Raw genomic sequence first — 24,494 nt, forward strand, 5'->3', positions numbered from 1 at the left:
CCCTGGACCTGAATGCCATACCCTTAAAAACAGTTGTGTACTTAAAAAAAAGAACTTTCTTACAATAGGGCATAGATAGTGACTGAAGGACAGTTTATTTTTGTCTACTTAAATTATCAGGTCCCCAACTACTGGATCAGTTTTTATGGTTGTGTTGTGAATGTCATAGTTACAAAGGACTTCTCGCTTGCTTAAAGAAACTATAATGAATATTTAAGCTTTAATTATATCTGTTTCACCTGGCCCTCATTTTAAGTTAAGAGTGAATGATTACTTTGTTTGTGAATCTACTAAGTCAGTTTATTTTGTTAATATTTGTGGATGATGCGTTTGTGATAACTTTATACACCTGGGTCCTGCTGGTGCAACCTGAAGGCATAAGCCATGGCTAAAGGTAATATAAGATCAAAAAATCTGTGTATCATGAAGGTAAAAGAATACAAATTTGAACACAGCCTAAAAACAGAAATATTCCTCTATAAACAGTTTCTTCATAGCAGTGTTATGAAAACAGAAAATCATGTATAGATTTCTTAAGATTATAGGATTTGGCAGGAGAACTCTTGTGATTTTTAAAATTTTGGGCAGCTTAATGTCAATAATATATGGCTTGATTATAAAAACAGAAAATTCTAGCTACACTCCTGAGCATATGTTTAGTAAATACATTTTATTTCAGGTACCCTTTTGTAGTCTTTGATGGTTAAACTGAATTTAGTTTTTACAAAATAAACTGATCTGATTTACTCTTTCTAACTGCAATGGAAAATAAGTGAACAATCTTTTTTTTATAAAGTACACACATCAAAATTGTTTCTGTCTGTGTCCTCTGGAATATAAGTAATATGAGTCATTTGCATTTCTTCTTTAAAGACAGAGATATAAATAACATCATCTGCTAAGTACTGCAGTCACTGCACCTACAAATCATAAATAACATATGCTCCCTTAGTGCAGTGGACATCACTTTGTCTTAGTTGAGAAAAGCTTTTTTCATGCATAGCTTATGAAAGACAAGCACATTTGTAAAACATTACTTATGTGTGTCATGTTGAAACAATATACCACTACTTACTCAGATGGAAGGATGTGTATCTCCTATAATCAACACTTTATTAGGCCAAAAGGGAATATAAGCTCCATTCACAGATAACATACCTATCATTAGATGCATTTTATGTCAAGACATTGTACACTTAAACATTTTGGGGGTCATTCATCAAAATTAAATGTGTGTCATCATCACTGTAGTGTCACACCTCTTGGGAATCGTATGCTACATCGATTGGTTGGTCTTTTGCTTTATCAGCATTTTAATGTGGTCCTTTTATGCAAAATGACACAAATAAGCAAATATCTGCCATTTGAAGTTTGTGAATTCATGATTCAAACCATTGTTACAAAATTAATTTAAACAAAAAGATTCCTAGATATAAATATGCAATTGATGTTTTATTTCACAATATGTATATAATGTTCACGAAACTTCTCCACAGGGAGAACCATGTATCATGCTTTTGAAATGATCGTATCATAAAAGAGTTAAGAGGATGCACTTTGTTGCAATGTACTTCGAATAGTTACAGAAGGGCTGCTTCACTAACAACCCAGTTTGATATTGCCCTGCGCATTTATGTTGTGTGCTTCAGTAGTTTTTTTTTTCCTTATACCACATTTTCAAGTATAAATATTTCAAAGATCTAGTAAAATCATGCGTTACAGAAAAAGCTGAATATTTAGTGACCTGAGTGAATGCATCAAGGACATTTTAAAAATAAGGAGGGTGATTTCTATCAAAGTAACACTAGCAGGTTATTTCTTGGCAGCTTGTGAATATTTTATCCTCTCTTAGTGAAAGATAATCCATATATCATATGCCATTTTTGTACATCATAAAACAGTTTGTGAAATAATCCTCAAGGCCTCTATATTTCAATGTAGAGAGCCATTTCATAAAAGCCTATAAATGACATAACTTTTTAAATACCATTGTTAATAAATACTGTTCATTAGTCAATTATGAAATTGCCGATATTTTTAAGGATGATGAATTTGGGAATGTAGAATCACAGAACACAACCACTGAAATGGAAATGTACTGAATCAAATATTAGCTCTGTTTCAAACATAGTATGATGCACACAATATCTACCAGATTCATAGCTTTGTGTCGGCTGTATAGTCCTACACACTGTAGTACAATGAATGTCTTTTTAACATTAGTACATAAACAAGTAAAGTTATGTAAAATAAATTATAGCCATCTAAATTAACCTTTCTATCTCATTTCATGGACTGTCTTTCTTTGATTTTGCTAATTGCAGGTTGCAGCATTGAAAACAAGTTTGCAAATGCTCCAATTTTTTTTATATTGCTATCCCCACAAAGACTAAACATTAAAGAGGATATATCGCTCAGTTTCTTTCTTTCTTTTGCTGTCATTAGTTATCTAGCTTCTTTACAGTTTCGATGGAATGGGAATTTGGGAGTGATTGTACTGGCTAATCTCACATACCTAAGTACTGTCAGTGATAGCCTGTGAAGGCTCAAAGGAAAGGAAAGGATTTCAGGGAGAAGGAAGCGCATGTGTCAGTCAAACACCTGAATGGTGAAGTCTTAGCAAGAAGATATCAGGACTCCGAGTTAACAAAAACAGATAATCAAATTAGTCAGGCCTCTTTGTCCAGGATCTGGTAAAGTGAGAAAACACCCATGCACTCTTCCATTAAACAATTGTATATATAGCTGGTAAAGAAGAAGGCAGTAGGTATGTAGGTTCAGAGAAGAGGATAAGTGTGCCCACATTTCCAGAGTAGGGTTCAGGTTCATCAGCTTGTTCTGGATAATTGGAATTAGAGATTTTCCCTCCTCTGACAGGCTGATTCCAACTGACTGACCATAAGTTTACATGATAACAGATGCTTCCTATTATATAGCATAAGGTATATTTCATAGGATAGCCTTTTTCTGGGATTGAGTAAGGCTTGATTGTGACCTTCCTTAAATAATAACAATTATGTGGTAATATGTGAAATAATATCTTGAAGTACTTTGCAGAGGACTGCAAGTATGTTCTACTCAGTTTGGTTAGAAGGGAAAAGCTATGCTCTTTAGCGAGGGCTCCCATAGGGCTGAATGGCTGACCACTGTTTTTTCACAACATTTATTTACCCCCTAGACTAAAATTCTGCTAAGTTGAGTGACTCAGAGAAAAATATGCACATTAGGAGCTGGAGACATTTCTGTGTGAGTATACATGGCAAATCCACATTAGCCAATCCTCCAGGCTGCTGCACTTGCATGTGGCTTCACCAATGAGACCACTTTCTGTGCTGAGAGCCTCCAACAGGGGGAGTCTTCAGCATTAGAACAGTCTTATGAGAAAACACTTCTGCATATAGCTAAATCTTTCTGAATCCCATAATATGAGTGCAAGACATTATCATATAGCTAAAGCTCAGTAATATTCATTTTATCTATTTCCCTTTATTTTAATTCTAATTTACTGTTTCATCTACAGTTCAATGAGATTTTTAATTAGTCTGGGCAAGGCCAAATATACTGGGGAACATACAAACAGTACGAAAAATTCCTCTTGTATAAATTTAGACAAGTGATAGAATAACAGGTCTTGCCTTAGCATGCATTTTACTGAAGGGTATGAAATCTGAAACTCAATGGCTGTCATTATTTAGTGACTTCATTCCAAAATGATTTGCCAGAAAACCACAAAGTTTCTGAAGAACAAACCAAAAATAAGCAAAAATATACTCATTCTGTGAAACTCTGGACTGTTGAGAGGTGTAGTTCAGCCAGGGCTGTCTTTGAGTTTGCTGCACTTCCCCATCACAAAATCATGGTCAAATGGGGCTTTCCCACTGCAGCCATTACTATTACTTGGCTATTTCATCCCATTTACCATAAACACTGTAATGTGCATACTGCTTTACTTCTACGATGATTTGGATTTCATTTAAAAGTTTTATTTTACATTTTACAGCACAGACACTAATAGACATCTGCTAAACAAAGCAATGTAGTCTCACAATGAAAATAGACTTGGCATTAAAACTTCTCTGCCCTTGAAACTCACATTCATTGAAACAGCATTGAAACACACAGTCAAAGAAAATACATCTGGCAAGTGGCAGATAAAAGATTAACTTTGGGCTGTTTTCAAATCATAGCCCTCTTGCACATGAAACATACATGTGTTCTTTGATACACCTTTCTGCTTGTATTAAATTATATTCCTTGTATAATACATTACAGTTGTTAGAGGCCATTTTAAATTTATTGTTTTGATCATTTTTCCAGTAAACAATGAAACAAAGTGCATGCACCAATAATGACAAAACTGCCTAATTCAGAACATTTCCATCATAAAAGTCTACTCAAACTTCTACAATCCACCAGTATCAATAACTATGCACAATCTCTGTAGAAGTAAAAGTCATCTAAATAATTCCATATTAAAGAGATATGTAACCAATGAAGAGATTGCTGCTAGCAAACAGCTTTATATTTCATTGTTTCATCCTCAAATAAAGTGCCTGCTGCCATTGAGGAATAAATTGCCTATGTTACATTAACAAATTGATAAGCTAGTAATATTGCAATAGGGAATGGATGGCAAACTGATAACAGGTTCATAGTTACTAGGTATCTCTGTCATAGAGGGCATTCTCAGGACTGCAGCATCCACCACTTTTAAAAGTACAACACAGCAGAGTATCAGCAATGCATTTACATACTCTGTGAGTAGAACCCACAGCCTTCAGCATCAAAAGCAATTAAACTACCTGTTGTGCTATAAACAATGCAAGCAGACTCAGCATAAGCAGCACTAAAGTTCTCTTCCACTTAAGCTCTCAGCTCCTTGTAAAATACCCTCAACGCTCAACTGTATCTCTCAACTTTGCAGCCCAAGAAATCTGGAAAAAGTGAAAATTTATTGGTGGGGGACAAAAGCCCAAAAACCAGGGACAGTTTTTAAACATTGCTTGTATAATCTTGGAAAGTTGCTAGAATAAAATGCTGTGTTACCACCGTGCAGTTCACTTCCAAGTCTTGGACCCAGAACCCTGTGCACTGCAGTCAGAGAAACATACCACTATGCCATATCAGCTGCTTCTTGAAAGGCACAAAGACTTAAACTTAAATGGCTATCATTTAGTGAATTCAGTTCTCAACATAGCTCTCAACCTCTTAGTACAAAACACCTGGACAAAGCCAATAATGGGGGTATACAACCCCCAAACATATTCAGTGAATTAGGTTCTCACCATAGCTCTCAATCTCTTAGCACAAAAAAACCTGGAAACAAGCCAATAATGGGGGAATACAGCCCAAAATAGGGACTCATTTCAGATAATGATCTTAGAAAGTTGCTAGAATAAAAGGCTTTGTCTTACCATGTACTTTCTGAAGAATATAAAGTCTGAAATTCAAATGCCTGTCATTATTTAGTGAATTCAAAATCCAGAAAATCACATATTTTATGAGGAACAGAACAAAAATATGAGGCAAAAATGTTTTCACGAGTGGTGGTGGATAGGGATGTCAGACTCTTGCTATGTGCACCCATGGTACGGGTTTGAGCCTGAGTTATTTTCTAGCCACCAGGTATATTTCCTGAGTTTCTCTCTAGCTACCAGGTATATTTAATTGAGGCATTTCACACACACACACACACACACACACACACACACACACACACACACACACACACACACACCCACACCCACACACACTACCTGCATTTGGACTCCATTTGTCAGCTTCAAAATTCCTTCCTGCAGCAGCTTCAAAGTCTGTTGACTTACAAAAGTAAAGTCCTTTCCACAAGAGCGAGCAGCTATCCAGCCTGCAGACACTGCAGTCCGATCCCCTTACAGTTGTAACTGCGTAGACTTCTGGGCATCTCTGTATTCTGATGCCTTCTTCCTAATCTGTTTCACCAGTCCAGATTCCTGCATGCATGTGTGGAGTTCTGGGACTTGCTATTGTTTTTTTTTTTTGTTTGTTTTTCTTTTTTTTTTCTTTTTAACAGCTGGGGGGCTGCAATCCTGCAGTCAAATAGCATGAGCCGCCCCTGCTATAGTTCGTATCATATCATAAGTTTCTGGAGATGCAAATAACTCAAAGATAAATGTTAGAATCAATCTGATGTCTCTGTTCAAGGCTTTCATGTATGACTTGTTATTGCTGAAAAAAAACACTTCTCACTAGAATGATACCATAATTCCCACAAAATTTCCAAACATTCACAAGCAATTGAGGCAACATGCTAGTTTATTTTTATTTGAACTATAAAAGTTATGTTTTAATGCAGTTCTGTGGACTTGTGAAATTTTGGACTTAGCGTTTTTGGTTAGAGTACATTATAAATGTAGTGAAAACAAACTTGAAAATGGTCCTAGCAGTCAGAAATTATAACATGGAAGAAATATTCAGTGATATTAAGCTGGTCTGGTTTTGATAATGCTTTGTTTAATGCAGTGCCTGTGAAATTCATGGTAGCTGGTTAATTTGTGTTTTACAGTTAGCAATATAACATTCCAAGATAAAAATGGTGAATTGATTTTAAATGTAATCTGTCAGTTTGTCTTTATTGTCAAGACTGCTGCTGTAAATAAAATGATAGATAATATTAGTAGCATTTACAACTAATTTAAAATAATAATGGATGATACACAGTGCTTCATTCTATAGTTACAAAATGCTCAGCAAATGGTCCTTCCAATTGCATGCTGTCATCTTAAACTTTTTAGATTGTTTACCCTGTAACAGAGCAAATGTCATGGGACTGCAGTCAAAAGTGGCACCAACCTTAAATTTATACAAAACTTAGCAAGGGCAGTAAGCCTGTGCAAGGAAAGTCAGTGATTATAAAATAAACTGTCAAACATGATATTTCAAAAGTCACAGTTCTTGCAATATCTTTAACTTTCGACCAAACTTAGCAGTGAAGAAAGGAAATAACATCCTTGTATAAAGATATGTCCTACTTCCTCAGTTTTATGATAAAACTTATCATATTTACTTGGATTCATAATGATAATCAACAACTTTAAAACTATCAACAGAATTCAAAGCCTCAAAATCAACAAATCCATAAACTTAGGATGGTATTCATAGTCATTACATGAATGCATTAAGGCAATTGGCACTGTTTGTGTATAACAGCAACAAAGGTGTGATTTATAGAGGCTGGGAATAACCATATGCAAAGGAAGTAATAATGAGATGCCAGTGAGAAATGATGGTAAACATATGCTAAGTCCTCCTCTCACCTGTTTGTGATTCATATTGGAAGAAAATCCTGAATACGTCACCACGGCAAAAGCTGTAAGTTAATAAACTGTTGATATGAAAAAAGGATAAAAATAGGCTTTAATTAACAACTTTAAACAAATAAAAACAAAACAGGCCTAAGTAAGATAAGTGCTTTCGTCGGAACTCGTCTTCATCAGATCTAGGTGTACAAAGGTCCCTATTGGTTGAAATAATGGTGAATAACCAATCACTTTGTTACTAATGAGCACACCCACATATTACAACAAATAGCAAATGAGTAGGAATGGAATCAGGAAATAAAATATTGCAAAGAGTGAATATCCAATCATAAAAATACATTTTCAGCCAGTCAGTAGATACTTAAGAGAACTGACATAACTACAGCACATAAAACAAGAAAGACTTTTAAAACAAAAGTAAAACAAGAAAAATCTACTAGAAATCAGCATAACATAAGTTTGGCATTGTACCTTGGATTATTTATAACAGAAAAAAAAAATATAGGCACAGGGTTGATGGTGAATAAAACATGGTAGTGCTTATGGGCTAATTCGTGCTTCAACAATATGAAATTGTAAAAGACTTGAGATAGCCAATCAGTGACTAACCTATAGGTTATCGATAAATACCAGAAAAACAAATCATATATATGCTGAGATAAATATCTCCTGTTTATGCATGCATGTAAGGCAACCAATCACAATCCATGAATGAATAGCATGGCCAATAAGGTAAAAGTCCAGTACGAGGTTGATTTAGTTTATGCTGCCTTCAACACAACTAAGGCATAGAAAATAGCAAAATGTAGTAGAGGTGTGAAACATGAATTATCCAAAATTATAACAAGGATGTGGTCTGATCAAATATCAAACACAGCCCTTCGGAATGGCGCCTAGTAAAAACATCTACGGTGCTGTTTGGATTGATAGAACCATGTTAAAATCAATATAAAATCTAGAATGCTGATTCATTAAGCATCTGTGTTACTATGAACTCCTATTGATTATTCAGAAATGAGAAGACCAAATACTATGGACCTATGATGAATCAACTCAGGTTAGAACCATGATGAAAATTCATAAAATAAATGCAACCAATCGATGGTTAATCTGGAATGAGATGTAGTAGGCAAAGATACTAAAATATTAGAACATGTCTACAGCTCATAGTCATAATAACACATTGTGTTGTGCTACAACAGGACTGATGCTTCTTAAAGCTGCTTCTAGCCTAACCAATCACTTTATTACTAATGAGCACACCTACAATTTACAACAAATAGCAAATAAGTATAAATGGAATCAGGAAGTGACATGTTGCAAAGGGTGAATATCCCACTACTCCCCATGTTTGTCAATAATAGGTGTTCCCATAGATGAAAAAATTATTCTCTAAGATCAGTTAGAGAAGAGAGCAGACAATGTCTATATTCTGTCCTTTGGAAAGGGCTAAGTTCCTGATGGCCTCTGTTTCATAGTCATGGGGAATGACAGTAAAAAAGTTGACAACATCCATTGTTACTAGCACTAGATCTAAGATGTTGGGTAAAGTATGTCTTTTCATAGAGGGAGGTTAGGAAGATTCCAGAATCTTTTAAGACTGGACTAGCTAAGGCTAGTAGGCTTTCTAATTCATTCTCCACATATATGGAAAGAGGTTCTGTTATCCAACCTCTCCCCACAACTATTGGTCTCAGTGGTGGATTGATCAAATCTTTATGAATTTTGGGAAGGCCACTTATTGCAGGGATAGTGGGACTAGGGACTTCAAAATACCTTCTGGGCCATAGTTATTTTATTGACAAATGCTTGAAGAATGGATCAGCTTATTAAGCACTACCATGTGTTGTTTACCATCAACCTTGTGCCTACGATTTTTATAATAAGCAACCCAAGGTATGATGACAAAATTATGTTATGCTGCTTTCTAAGAGATTATTCCTGTTTCACTTTTGTTTTAAATTGTTTTCTTCTTTTATGCAATGTAGTTTTGTCAGTTATATTAAGTTTCTATTGATTGGCTGATGTATTGTTTGTAATTTTATGATTGGATATTCACCCTTTGCAACATTTCACTTCCTGATTCCATTTATACTTATTTGCTATTTGTTGTAAAATGTAGGTGTACTCATTAGTAATGAAGTGATTGGTTAGGCTAGAAGCAGCTTTTAGAAGCATCAACACTTTTGCAGCACAACACAATGTGTTATTATGACTATGAGCTGTAGACACTTTCTAATGTTTTAGTATCTTTGCCTATGACATCCCACTCCAGTTTAACCATCGAATGGATGTGTTTGTTTTATGAATTTTCATCATGGTTCTGATCTGAGTTGATTCATTATAGGTCCGTAGTATTTGGTCTTCTCATTTTTTATTAATCAATAGAAGTTCATAGTAACACAGATGCGTAATAAATCAGCATTTTAGATTTTATATTGATTTTAACATGGTTTTATCAATCCAAACAGTACCGTAGACTTTTTCACTGGGTGTCACTCCGAAGGGCTCTGTTTGATATTTGAACAGACAATTTCTCTTGTTATAATTTTGGATATTTCATGTTTCACAACTGTACTACATTTTGGTATTTTACTATTCCTTAGTTGTGTTGATGGCAGCATAAACTAAACTGACCTCGTACTGGACTTTCACGTTATTGGCTATGATATTCATTTCTGGGTTGTGACTTGCCTTACATGCATGCATAAACAGGAGATATTTATCTCAGCATATACATGATTTGTTTTTCTGGTATTTGTCGATAGCCTATAGGTCAGTCATTGATTGGCCATTTCAATTCTTTTACAACTTTGCATTGCTGAAGCATGGATCAACCCATAAGCACTATCATGTTTTATTCACCATCAACCCTGTGCCTATAAATTTTTTTTTTTATTATAAATAATCCAAGGTATGACGCCAAACTTATGTTATGCTGATTTCTAATAGATTTTTCTTGTTTTGCTTTTGTTTTAAACAGTCTTTCTTGTTTTATGTGATGTAACTATGTCAGTTCCCTTAAGTCACTATTGATTGGCTGAAAAATTTGTTTGCATTTTTATGATTGGATATTCTCTCTTTGCAATATTTTATTTCCTGATTCCATTCCTACTCAATTGCTATTTGTTGTAAAATGTGGGTGTGCTCATTAGTAACAAAGTGATTGGTTATTCACTATTATTTTAACCAGTAGGGACCTTTGTACACCTAGATCTGATGAAGGCAAGTTCCGCCAAAAGCGCTTATCTTACTTCGGCCTGTTTTGTTTTTATTTGTTTAAAGTTATTAATTAAAGCCTATTTTTGTCCTTTTTTCATCTCAACAGTTTATTAGCTTACAGCTTTTGCTATGGTGATGTATTTAGGATTTTCTTCTACTTTTAATTACTTCGACCTGAATCGCCTTTAGTGTGAGTTGGATTATTCTTTTGTGTTTGTGATTCATAGTCAGTGTTTGATGACTTACTGTGCCAGGCACAGATTTCTTATAGAAGATGGAATCATGCCTTTTCTATTTAGTTTGCAGTTAAGGAAGCTGCTCTATTTTGTTGCTAGCAATGCTATGTCCCAGTTTGAATTGCTTGTCTTGGCTGAGCCAAAATCATATGTGACCAACATCACTTGCTGGCCAACAAGGCAGAGATATAGACAAAGAAAAACTCATCACATTTTTCATAATCAGGGAATTCTTGATAGGTTCTGAATGGACAGGGATACTGTAAGGGTTTTAGGGAGCATGTATGGTCCCCACATGAGTAGTAGAGGGCTGCATGGCCTTCCGATCCCCATGAATATTATTGTATGTATAGTTTCACTATACTTGCCATGGGGACATTCCAGACACAGACTGGGGACACATTGGATATTTCACAGGCTTCTATCTTGCGGATAGTCCAGCAGTTCTTGGACATATCCTTGACATATTTGGATCTGGGCATCTATTTCCCAGTATCATTTCAGGATCAAGCATTTATGGGGTGGCATATTTCCTTGAGGTACTTGGTGTGACATATTGTACCCATGTTGCAATTAGGGCCCCAACAGGTCAACTGTGGGAGTTGTACCACAATACAAAGGGCTACCATTCCATCAAGTGTCAAGTAGTGCGTGATGTATGATAGTACATCACCAACACATCTGCACAGCATCATGGCAGTGTACATGATTCCCATATCTGAGCATGTTAGCTCACTCTACCACTTCTTCTTGCATGGTACGATGCCCAGAGGTTATCTTGTTGGTAAGTGGAAATTATTTTGTATGATTTAGCTAGTTATTCATAGGAAATGCATTGGGTAATATTAAACCAATTTTCCTTGGTGTCTCCACCCTCACTTTCTCTTTTTTGTTCTGTTTTTCAAGTGATGTGGGATATCGACTGGAGGCATGGCTAATGAGACCAGTGAGAAATCCAAGTGAAACTACAGAAGATGATTTTAGAATAGCTCTGTCATAGATAAATATTGGCATTGAGAGAGTTTTTGGCATGCTGGAAAGCCTCTTCAGATGCCTGGATGAGTCTGGGGGTACCCCTCAGTATGATTCAGCTACTGCATGCAGGATGTTTAATGCATGTTGCATTCTACTCAGCATGATCATGCATCATTCTGGTGATGAAGTGACCCATGATGTCAATGCAGCTTCCAGTTCCACTACAACTACTGATGACCACCTGGCAGCAGTAATAAGGGACCTTATGTGGAAGGCTTATGCAATCCATATGGCTGCACAGATAAATAGGTGGCATCTAATCCAAAATTATGGACTATGCCATTCAGGTTAGTGTTTACCTTCTTGTATTAAACATAAAAGAGTATAATTAATGAATGCAGTGATACCTGCAGACTATGCTGTGTGGTGCATGCTCTTCTGTCACTGTTCATCAGACATTACGTCTTATTTTTATATATTTTTTTTTATTTCAGAACAAGTATTCCTATTATTGTTTATAAAATGTATGCCTAACTGCTCACTTATACAAGTTCAATGATGATATAAGGTGTCACTTAAGGAATACTTACAGTTTTAACTGTTTTGCTGAAGAAATTTTGCTTAGGGTCCTTACATACGTAAGTACGCATGTACTGAATCTACTGAAATAGGAAATTTAATAAAAAATGTTATTTCTGTGTTGGACTGCATGGAATTTGTCAGATTTTATATACTGAGATCTAGAAACTTGCATTTTAAAAAAGTTTATACTTTGTACTGGAAAGGAAAATGTACCACATTATATTTTTTTGTTATGCAATGTTTCCTAGTTTTAAACATGAAACATTAGAAATGTATTTACTTTTGTCCAGGTCCACGTCAATAAACACATCACACCGAATGACATTTGATGACCTTTATTAAACTTCCATAAATATGATTGATAAACAATATTTATTAATTTTCGCCAAACATGACATGTGAAGTTAACGTCCATGTAATAAACATAGTACAGGCAGCGTAACCAACCCTGCTCATCCTGGTCAGTAAGCAGCGTCCATACTTCCGCTCACTTACTATCAAGCAGCGTACCACCACTCAATTCAGTTACCATTTATTGAATTACCACCAACCAAATAAGCAGCTCAGCTTGCTTATTTAATTATCAAGTAGTGCAACCACTCACTTGAACATCCAACACTAGAGGGGGAACAGAAGAGGACAAGCCTGCCCCTCTTCTCCGCCCTACCCAAATAAACTAACCACAAAACTCCACTAATAAAAAAGGGCAGGAGGACGGGTAGCAAGTTCATGCCAAAAATGTGACTCCTACTCCAGACACACTTTCCTAAAACCCCTTAAGTCCCTCCCTAACCTTACCTCATTTCCTCCAAAACCTCCTTCCTACCTATTTAACCCTATCCTCCCCTTATCCTTCTTAATTCCAACAACTCTATCTAACCCCACTTAAAGATGTCCCCAGACAAAATAGTCTGTTCCAAACTACATTTGTCAAGGTCCACTTCAATAAACACATCACACCGGATGACATTTGAAGACCTTTATTAAACTTCCATAAACATGATTGATAACCAATATTTATTAATTTCTGCCAAACTTAACATATGAAGTTAACATCTATGTAACAAACATACTATAGGACAGCGTAACTGACCCCAGGCATCCTGATCAGTAAGCAACGTCCATACTTCCGCTCACTTACTATGAAGCAGCGTACCACCACTCACTTCAGTTGCCATTTATTGAATTACCACCAGCCAAATAAGCAGCTCAGCTTGTGTATTTACATATCAAGCAGTGCGACCACTCACTTGAACATCCAACACCAGAGGGGGAACAGAAGAGGGCAAGCCTGCCCCTCTTCTCTGCCCACCAGCCTGACCAGGCTCTCCCCCCTCTCTCCACCAAAACTTCTATCACCTAGCCACCATTAGGGCATAAGGTCAAACATCATTCGGTGTATCCCTTCCTCTCTAACCCCAGCTGGATCACCATCCTCACCTTCTAACCCTATCACATAACTAAGGAAACCACCCACTACCTAAACAGCAGAAAGCAAATCACTGAACCCTCACTTATGCTAAGGTAGCAAACCATAACCTCATAACCTACCATGACTACTGCACCTGATCTAAATAAACCCTACCTCGCAACCTATGGGAACCTTGCAATGATTACCAGGGAATTACCAGCCACTGAACCAGGAATACTAAACCCACTGGCACTGAAACCATGTAGAGGCAATTGCATACTCCTATGCCACATTGCAACCCCATTATATTGGTCCAATGACATGTAATAACAACATGATATCTCTTTTCAAATTCTGTTTAATAGCAGACTTGCCATACAACAACTACCCATTATAAACAATAAGAGACTTAAACCACCCCCGTGGCTTTAGCAGTACGACCCCAAAAGCACCACCAGCAGTAAACCAAGCAGGGCAAAACTAGCCAAACAGTATACCACCAAAACTTGAAAATGCCCAATGCCACCAGGTCAAACAAGGTCAGTGACATGCCAACACTGTCCAGCGTGTAGCACAGTAACCCAACCCTGTCTCCCCTGAAACTGAGGTAACTCAAAACTATGTCCTACCACACAAAAACACATCACCTAGCTCACAAAACTGAACCAACTTACTTAATATATACCCACTAAACCCCTGCCCCCAGCTGGCTGCAACACTACCAGGTCTATTCCCAGGAAAACCCCAGCTACCAACAATATGGTGTGAAATTCAATCCTGATTTTCCCTGCACAAAATCAAACAAAACAAGCCATTACCTTGTGACTGTAGGGAAGGAGAACCACAATAAACATCTCCATATTCGGCTGGACTACTGGAAAACCGTGACCTCCTTTCATACTGTTCCAACAGCCGACATATTACTTAGCCTCCTCTCTTGCCTGTCGAGTCCACATTCCTTCAGCCCACCAAGTAAACACCAATGAATCTTAATATGTCTTAAAGCTCCACATACAATTTCTTCCCAGTTCAGATATTAATGATACAAGTAAAACCCATATGAAATAAAACAAACATTGCATTAAAAAGGGGTATACTATAAATAAAATTATCACTCTTAACCATACTATGAGTTCTCAACAAAATCGTTAATAAATAGGGAAAAGAAAATTAAAACCATCCATTGTCATGGTAATACAGCCAATTATAAAAACCTGAGTTGCAAATTCCCCCGCATGGCTCCCCTATGTCCCCCTTTGGACAAGAGCAACATCCACCCATGTCCCTCTTAAATAAGGGCAACATACGCTGAACTCTGTATTCTGGAATCGTACATACCTGCACCTGGCTAGTTTATTAAAACCTTACCACCATTAGCCTAGTAACGACCCCAATACTTAAATTGGTGGCACTCTTCCCCCACTAGTAAGAACCCAAACCTCCCTTAAACAATATCAAACCCTGTTATAACTAGCCCCAACATACCTTATCCTCCTTTGGTCCTACACTACTCAGCAGACTAACCTTGAAATGTCTTAATGAGTACAAAATAAAGTAAAACATGTTACCTTACTATTTACCACCCATCAACCCTACCTCACACAGCAGAATATCTTACCTTCAATACAAGTGCATAATAACCCTAACTAAAACATTGAAAGATAACCAGTTTTAAGGACCCTAGAGCCATTAACTTACCAAAATTCCCCCCATAGATTGCTATAATACACAATAAAGCAATCTAACAATACCCTATCATATGCTTAACTTATAAAAAGTAGGTCAAACTTCTGTAACTAGCCTGTGACCTTAGCTCAACTGATCCACCTCGGCAAACATGAGCAGAACATCCTAATCTCACGATAACCTACTCCAAATAAAGTAAGATGCAAATAAACATCCCGATTGTCCCTCCAGCCAACAAGTCATAAACAACCCCCCAAATTAGGCCCCCAACACCACACCTCCCATAACATTTGTTAACCAAGGCAAATCCACATGACCCATGCAACTGCAGTAACTCCAAAAAGCTGAACAGACATCCTTAATGCACACTGCTTGTCTATGACCTTTCCATATAGATTTTCTTCCCATATATTTGGTATGCAGTTAGCAGGGAATTAACATGGCGTAAATCTGCAAAGAATCCCAAAGCAATACCTTGCTTAAACCTTCTAACTCCCATATAGACAACAGAGCACCCGGTTTATGAATCACAAAAACACTCACATACCTACCATGCTTCCAAAACCCTATCTACAGAGTTCCCAAAGCACCCGTGAAACCACCTTTTGGAATAAACTCCCACTTCATGTCAGACAGGACACCTCATTGGCCCTCTGCAACACAATATGCAGAGCTGCATGAATAACCATAAATTCACCCCATATTATACTTATATGCCTCCTGGATAAGAGTAGTAAGGGTTCCGTGTAGAAGTAAGGGTTCAACTTAGCTTGCTTGTAACAGCCCTCGAGCCATTACCATAGTAAGTTCCCATGATCCTATGATTGCTGTGACTCCACCCCTCATGAGGGGACTCTGGACTCCCCATAACCAATCCCCAACCTTTCTTTTCCCTGTCCCCAACAGACTTACTCACTTGTCTCCACAGTACCCCCAAACTACACCAACTCCGACATCCCGTAATGAGCACCAAAAATTAAAATTATCTTTGAACTCATTGTGTGCCACTCCAGCAACAGTATCATCCACCTCAGCGAAATCCATTACCTTTCAAATCCACATCCTTCAGACATTATGCACTCAGACATCTTCAAAAGAAAAGAAAGCTGTAAATCCTCTGCACACACAGACCAAAACTTTCTAATGACAACAAAAAATGCAGCCAAGGGTCTACCTGTTTTAGTAACCACACAGCAGCTCCAGTAACCCAGCTCCTTCATCCTCAAACACCTGGCACCACCATATTCCCAAAACAAATCATGGCCCAGCCAGCCAAGGAAAACACACTGCAAGATGGTGTTATGCCACAAGCAGTAATAACTGAACCCATGCATATGCCTAACTCCAATTAACACACAGTAAGTAAAGTGAGCTCCCAAGTCAAATATGTTACCACTAAGCACTGTGGACCCTTGCCAGCTGCCATGCAGCCAAACAATACTGTAAAATGGACAACTCCTATATCCTGCTATTATCAAACCGATAAAGACAAAGTAGGCCAAAGAACCAAAACAGGGCCAGTTTTTAATCTACCTTGCCATTAACCAGCTTAAAATTAGCAGATTGTCCAGTATATTTTCAGATAACCTAGGTTTCATGAAAAGGGGCAAAATGGTGTTGGGCAGTTGCAAACTGATGCAAGTGATTGTCCTTTATATTATATTTCCATGTGAGTATAAACTTCACGCCATTTAGTAAGCAGTGGTGGTGAAAAAAAAAACCGTGTCATATGCTAACTCTAGGACAATCCAAAAACAGTCAGTCCAGAAAAACATATTGCTGACAAGCTGTACCACTTATCCTTTTAAAGAACGACTAACGAAAGTAATGAGCAACTTAAAGGCGAACTACTCCCTAGCTAATAGCATACTTCCATGCTAATCAATGACAGCAGATATTTAACCGAAGAACAGGGCACAGAGTGTAACTTATCAGTATTAGGCCCACATTGTCAGAACAAATGAATTTCAGGTATTTTGAGGCCAAGAATACCGACAACTTGTCAAATACTGCTCCTGTACATCATGGCTGAAAGCAGACAGATACAGTACATCAATCACACCTCTCAACCTCATACGAAAGAATACGAACAGACTCATTAACAAAATTATGACAGAAGCCCAAAATAAGGATTTTTTAAATATATATATATATATATATATATATATATATATATATATATGGTTTACCTTTGAATTGTCATCCGGCGTGTGTCCGACGTGCATAACGCCGAAGGTATGGCTGCAAAAAATGACATTGCTGATTCACCATGTGTTTGAATGGCAAATAAGCGAATGCTTTTTTGCCATTCAAACACATGGATCAAATGTCGGAAATGGCTTTCCAGCAAAGAAGTTCTCCATATTTCGGTAATATGGGTCGTATAACAGGACGAGTGCACATACCATGTGCGACAAAATGAAGGTAAACCATATATATATCTATATATATATATATATATATATATATATATATATATATATATTTATTTATTTATCAGTCCTATTATCTTAGCGTGTGAATGGAATAATCAGTTTACCTAGCATGCTTACCACTCAGATGTCAGTCATGCCCGACAATGGACCAAACCTAGAGGCAACATTTTTTTTTTTTTAAAGACATGAAGTCTGAACCAAATGTGTGCCATTACATCCTAACTTCAATGCTGAATGCTTTTAATAATGGACCAAATGTATGAAACAAAATACCATCTTACCACTGCCAACTTTATGATTATATGTAGTATAATCTGTACAGTTGAGAGGCACTCCCACCAGTACACACTGCCTATCAGGTATACCTCAGCATCTGCTGTGGTTACACACCATTTCCTTACCTCATCTCTAATAGCAGGGAATGCAGCAGCCTACACCCCACCTGTGGACACCACACAACATTCAATAACTGATGTGGCTGTTTTTGCCTTTGCATTGCCCTGAAAGAGAAATGGAACCATTTAAAACAAACTTTGTTTCCTGGCACTGAGATTTCCAGGAGTCATTGCTTAACTGTAGCTGACCCAATGCGAGAAGGAACTGCAAAATTGCCTGTAAAGTTTTCTTTTCTTTTTCCTTCTTCTTGACTAGTTGCTATAATAGAGAAAGAAATTAAAAAGTCACAGACGTGTCCCAAGTAATACTAAACAAATGACTACTTTCGAGAAAAGAGAAATGAAGGGGGGGTTTCCGAAACAAACGATCTCACTGAACACTGCCAAGAGATAAAGACTTACCATTCACACTAAACTTCCCATCTGTCATCTAAGAATGTCTGCTTTTGTAGCATGTAATTTAAATCCTACCTAGGCATCCTCATTAACCAATACTGCCCTATCAGTACTTTTCTTTTCCCTTCTGTTCTTCCCATTTTTTTTTTGAACTGCCGATGCTACATCACGCATGCCCTCAGTGATATATCATGAAACACCTCCAGAATGTTATCAGCGGCCAAGAAATAAGTGGAGACCAAACTACTGGGAAATGAGCTGAGTAGTATGAAGCAGCCACGCTGGCGAAAACACAACAAAGGTAAACCAGTCTCTCTATTACTTCCAGCACACCAGACGTCTGTGAGATATGGAGCTATCATAAAGGTCATCTTCCCCCACCGTTAATGACGGTAATAAACTGACCGTTGAATGCATATCTAAATCGACATCTTTCATCACCTGCTACATTATACTCGCAATCTCTCCCCCTTGGAACTCAAAGCCAGCAAAATGGCCATCGTGTCTCCCTCCAGATCACCAACCACCACTGACATACACCGAGACCAAGAAAGACACAACACTCGTACCCGCAGATGAGAAAAAGGGGAAGTGCAACTATTGCAAGGACTAAGAACATAAATTAACATAACCAGCAAAGGAGAAAGGCTACCAACTTCTGTAGCTCGCACATTTTCTTGGCAACCAGAGCCCAACTAACTTCATTGCTGAGCACAAAGCCCACTTTTTTTTTTTTTTATTTTATATTATAGCCTGAAATTACAAAAAGCTTCCTCCCGTCAGGCAACCACCAACCCGCCCACTGGCATCACCCACCAAGCATACTCTTCTGGAAAGGCCTCATCTCTCTAGTCATAGGGCCAATTAAAAAAAAAATCCATATAGGTTACTTAGCCTCCATATGTACATCTGCTCCACTAAATATACAGACCACATGTCATCAACCAGGAACCAGAGGTCCACTTGTCTTTCAGGAACCCTAGGTCGTCTTGGACATAAACTTGCCTTAGCAAGTTCATGCCAAAAATGTGATTCCTACTCCAGACACACTTGCCTAAAACCCCTTAAGTCTCTCCCTAGCCTTTCCTTATTTCCTCCAAAACCTTCCTCCTACCTATTTAACCCTATCCTCCCATTATCCTTTTAAATTCCAACTATTCTAGCTAACCCCACGTGAAGATGTCCCGAGACAAAATAGTCTGTTCCAAACTACATTTCTCTCTTAAGGTACTGCACGTCAGATGATATCATCATGTCATGTACACCAAGCTGTATCCTCAAAAACAGAAATCCTCCTTCCTGCAGTGCTAAGGTTAAAGGGCAACAATGCAAGTGTAGACGGCAGGATACGCATGTAATCGTTTTCTTTTCAGATGTATATTATTCTCTTAATAGTGTGTCATATTTGTTCTTATGTTCTATGTAATTGTCAGTTGCACCCATTGCTGAACTGAAATACTTGATAATAAATGGGCCCTTAATCGTGTTAAACACTGCAATTTACATGTTATGCCCTTCACTTTTCTTTCAAGTTAATTTTCTTTAATTGCAGGCACTACCACTCTGGAAACGAAATACATGCATCCAAAGCCTCTGAATGCTAGGTTACATTGTGCACACATTGTCTGCTTTTAATTTTGTTTAACTCATTGCAATTGAGGTTAAATATTAACATTATCATGGTAGCCAAATGGTGTGTTTCATATTGTAACTACCGGTACTTGAAATGTCTACCTTGAATCACAGTAGGTTAAGGTTAAACATGTCACATACAATGCCTCCTAAAGACAGGGTAGGTGAAGGTGCATGTTGACGAGGGGATATCATGCAAGTTGGATGGTAACTTCTGGTGACTTGCTGGAATGATGTGACCTACTAGATGCAGGTGATCCTACAGAGAATAAACTGACAGTGCTGTAGGACTGAGATCTTGCATGAGAGGTTCTCTTACATGTACATGATCACTGATATGACCTGCATGAAATCTGTTGTGTTTCTCCCACTACTATTTCCAATACCATCTTGAGAAGCACTTGTGGTGTGATTTGAAATGTCACCACTTGCCATGATAGTAGTCTATTCTCTTCCCCTTTTACTAGAACACTGACTCCTATTTAAGTTTGGTAAGTCTTCACTAGTGCATGAATGGTAGAGGACATGAATATTTGGTGTGCCACCATACAACGCATTGACTTGATCCTGGCATTTGCCTTCCTCTCTGCCATTTCCATGTTGTGCTGGAAGTCCTGATGTACACCCTGCCGTACTCTGTGCATTGCCAGCCAGCTCACTGTGGCAGTGCACTGAGCCTGAACAATGTCATGTCACATTTGTGCTGGGCAGTCATTGATTTATGTTTCCTGGGATAGCTGTGAAAAATGGCTTCCCCTTGCACCCTTTTATAAAGATGTCACACTGGGCACTCTTACCTCTGAATTTCTGTCATTATTCAGAAGGTGTTCCTGTTGGTCAGCAGACACTAGTGTGGATGTCCAAGGGTTCTCCTCCTGTACATCCTGCAGTGTAAGGTCACCATGTACTTGACTTTGTCATCCAGTGTTACTTCCTGCAGAGTTACTAGCATGGTATTGTGGGGTGTGAGATCATGCCATTAAACCTGGTGACTACTCTCCTCAGGCAGTCTCATAAATGTAACTATATTATCATCAGCCACATCCATTCTGCTGCTATCTTATACATTTACTAGGACACTGGAACTGCTTGTTTCTGCTGCTCACCCTGTAAAGTATTACTTGATTATATTACTACTCTGATACTAGACTATACTACTAAATGCTGTGTAGTGAGATGTGGAAGACACTTATTGTGCACACTCTGTTCAATGTCATTATGTACAGAAGTGGAGGTTCACCTGCTCATAGTAAATGTCATGTGTTGCATGTAAAACTAACTTCCCTGAGCAGATGTCTGCTGATTCTGCAGATGTGGGTAATAGTCAGTATCCACACCACCTCTGATCATGTCAGTCCCATTGGCATTGGTTTCTTAGTCATCTCCTTGAATGGAGAGGAGGTAATCCTCATCAGGTGATAAAGGAATAAGTGTTTGAGGTCCCCCACAGTAATGTTTGGGCAATTGCATTCTGCCTTGTCTTTGTTTTTGCACATCCTACAATAACATTGTCTCTCTTCTTACACTGGGTTAATGTGTGATTCCTTTCACCAATGGCATTTATATGCATAACCACTTGGTTTTTGGCCTTTGTCATCTCAGCTTGTTTGGGTCCTCCTTTTCCAAAAAGGCATTTGTCATATGACTTAAGGGCTGCAACAAGGATGCAGTTCTCTTCATGGCTAAAACTGTCTATTCCCTGTCTGGACAAATGTTCCTGCATCATTTATTTATTGATTCATTGACTGACATTTATTGACATTTAATTACCAAGAAAGTCCGACTGTACAGAAGCCCATTTTCAGAGGAGACCCATGGATGAAAAGCTCTAAATTATATAAAACATTTTAAGAACAATGATTTTACAATTTTCAAAAATAATACAAAAATGTGTGCAGTTTAAAAAATTATAACAAATGAGACATAATATCAAAACATTGGTTAAGAATTGATACAAGGTAGATGGCAATCATTTTATATTTAGAGAAATTTTAGGCAGTTTGGAGAGAAGTTAAAAGTAAGTAAGTGTAATACAAACAGAATTTGCAATATGAAGTGAATTAAAAACAGGATTATGGTATATTTAGAGAGAAAATCAGAGAAGACAATTAGATAGCAGTTAGGAATTAAGTGAAGAAGGGAGAAAAAAGAGGTATAAGGAATGAAAGAGTACTTGTTCACATTTAGGGATATAGGCTATCTTGGTTTTGAGAAAGAACAGAGCCAGATTTAACTAGGAAGTTTTTCAGAGTTATTTTGAAAGATGAGATCATAGGTATATACCGAATGGCTACAGGTAAGGAGCAGACCTCCCAACCATTCCGAATTACTCGGTTTTTACTGAGTTTTGGGGTTCAAATGAAGGGGTGCCACAATTCCCGAGTGGCACCCTTCATTTCCAATTTTTTTTTGCTTTTTTTACATTTGCGCGCTGTCGGAGCTAACGTCATCATGTGCGCAATGATGTCAGCTCCATCAGGCTACCAGCCAGTCAGAATTGAGCACTCAAGGAACATCAAACATCATCATTTCCGGCTGGCAGGAATGTGGAACTGCTCGAATAGTGCTGAAATAGCAGTTCACCAAGTGGGCAGAGTTTGCAAGCAGGGATTACTACTCAGGGCAGAGTTATTATTTAATGGCAGCAACGACGGAGGACTGGCAGCAACGATGGAGGATGACTACTCAGGGTAGGAGTGTGTGTCAACGATGGAGGATGACTACTCAGGGTAAGAGTGTGTGTCAATGATGGAGGATGACTACTCAGGGTAGGAGTGTGTGTCAATGATGGAGGATGACTACTCAGGGTAGGAGTGTGTGTCAACGATGGAGGATGACTACTCAGGGTAGGAGTGTGTGTCAACAATGGAGGATGACTACTCAGGGTAGGAGTGTGTGTCAACGATGGAGGATGACTACTTAGGGTAGGAGTGTGTGTCAACGATGGAGGATGACTACTCAGGGTAGGAGTGTGTGTCAACGATGGAGGATGACTACTCAGGGTAGGAGTGTGTGTCAACGATGCAGGATGACTATTCAGGGTAGGAGTGTGTGTCAATGATGGAGGATGACTACTCAGGGTAGGAGTGTGTGTCAACGATGGAGGATGACTACTCAGGGTAGGAGTGTGTGTCAACGATGGAGGATGACTACTCAGGGTAGGAGTGTGTGTGTGTGTGTGTAAATGCCCCCATATAATGGGCTTGGTGGCTAGAGCTATTCAGGCTCAAACCTACTAAAAGGAGCCTACTATCCCTAGCCACCACCATTTCTGAGTGAGAGCTATGTAAACTTTTTCACCAAATCGGATACTATCCAAAGAATTTGACTCAGCCGTGGTTAAGCATGATCCATCCATTCAAATATAATGAGTCACATCCATCTCCTATAGTGAGCAAGTGAACAGTCACCACCATGTACAGAGTTTACCAAGCAGGCAGAAGCAAGTAGATTGCCATACCTTTTTATTTCATGTAAATAATGCAGCTTCATTTTGTCATGATTTTATCAGTAAGTGGGACAAAATGTTTTGAAACTATGCCCCCCCTCCTCAAAAATGTCAGACATTTAAAAATCAGCGGACTCTGACATTTCATTTTAGGCACATTGCAGAATTGAAGGTAGTGCCCTTTTAACTAAGTAGCTTATTTTACCTAAGCTGCTTATATCACACAACCATAAACACTATATGCTGCTAAAAAGGAACTGACTCTCATATGCTCTGTAAGACCTAACTAGATCACCTCCAAGTCAACTTTACAGATGAGTAAACAGGATCAGCACTTTAAACATTTACTCAAAACCTTCAACACTACATTAGTTTAATACATAATCTCTGAATATTATGTAGGAGTATTGCATCTCTTTTAATCTGCCATAACTTATTATTTGAATAAATGGAGTTCGCAACAGAAGCCAAAGTTTTCTGTATTCCTGTATAGCTTGCTGTCACATGATCTAGAGATGTCAGCTTACTTCAGTCTGTATTGAATCTAAATCTAGCAACATAAGAGGATGTTTAAAATTGCAAGACTCCTAGGACAAGTGTAGAATAAAACTGACACAGTGTTATAGTGAATGTGTGTTAACAGTTGAAAGTTATGCTCTGAGCTTTGTCCAGATTTTTTTTTTGTACTAAGAGTTGAGAGAGCTATGATGAGAAGTAAGAACATTTCTTTTGTGCTAAGTGTTTAGAGCTATGATAAGAAGTGAGCACACAATTTATA

The sequence above is a fragment of the Protopterus annectens genome, chromosome 2.part1, assembly GCF_019279795.1.
Source record: "Protopterus annectens isolate FY-2018-M chromosome 2.part1, PAN1.0, whole genome shotgun sequence".
Taxonomy (NCBI): Eukaryota; Metazoa; Chordata; order Ceratodontiformes; family Protopteridae; genus Protopterus; species Protopterus annectens.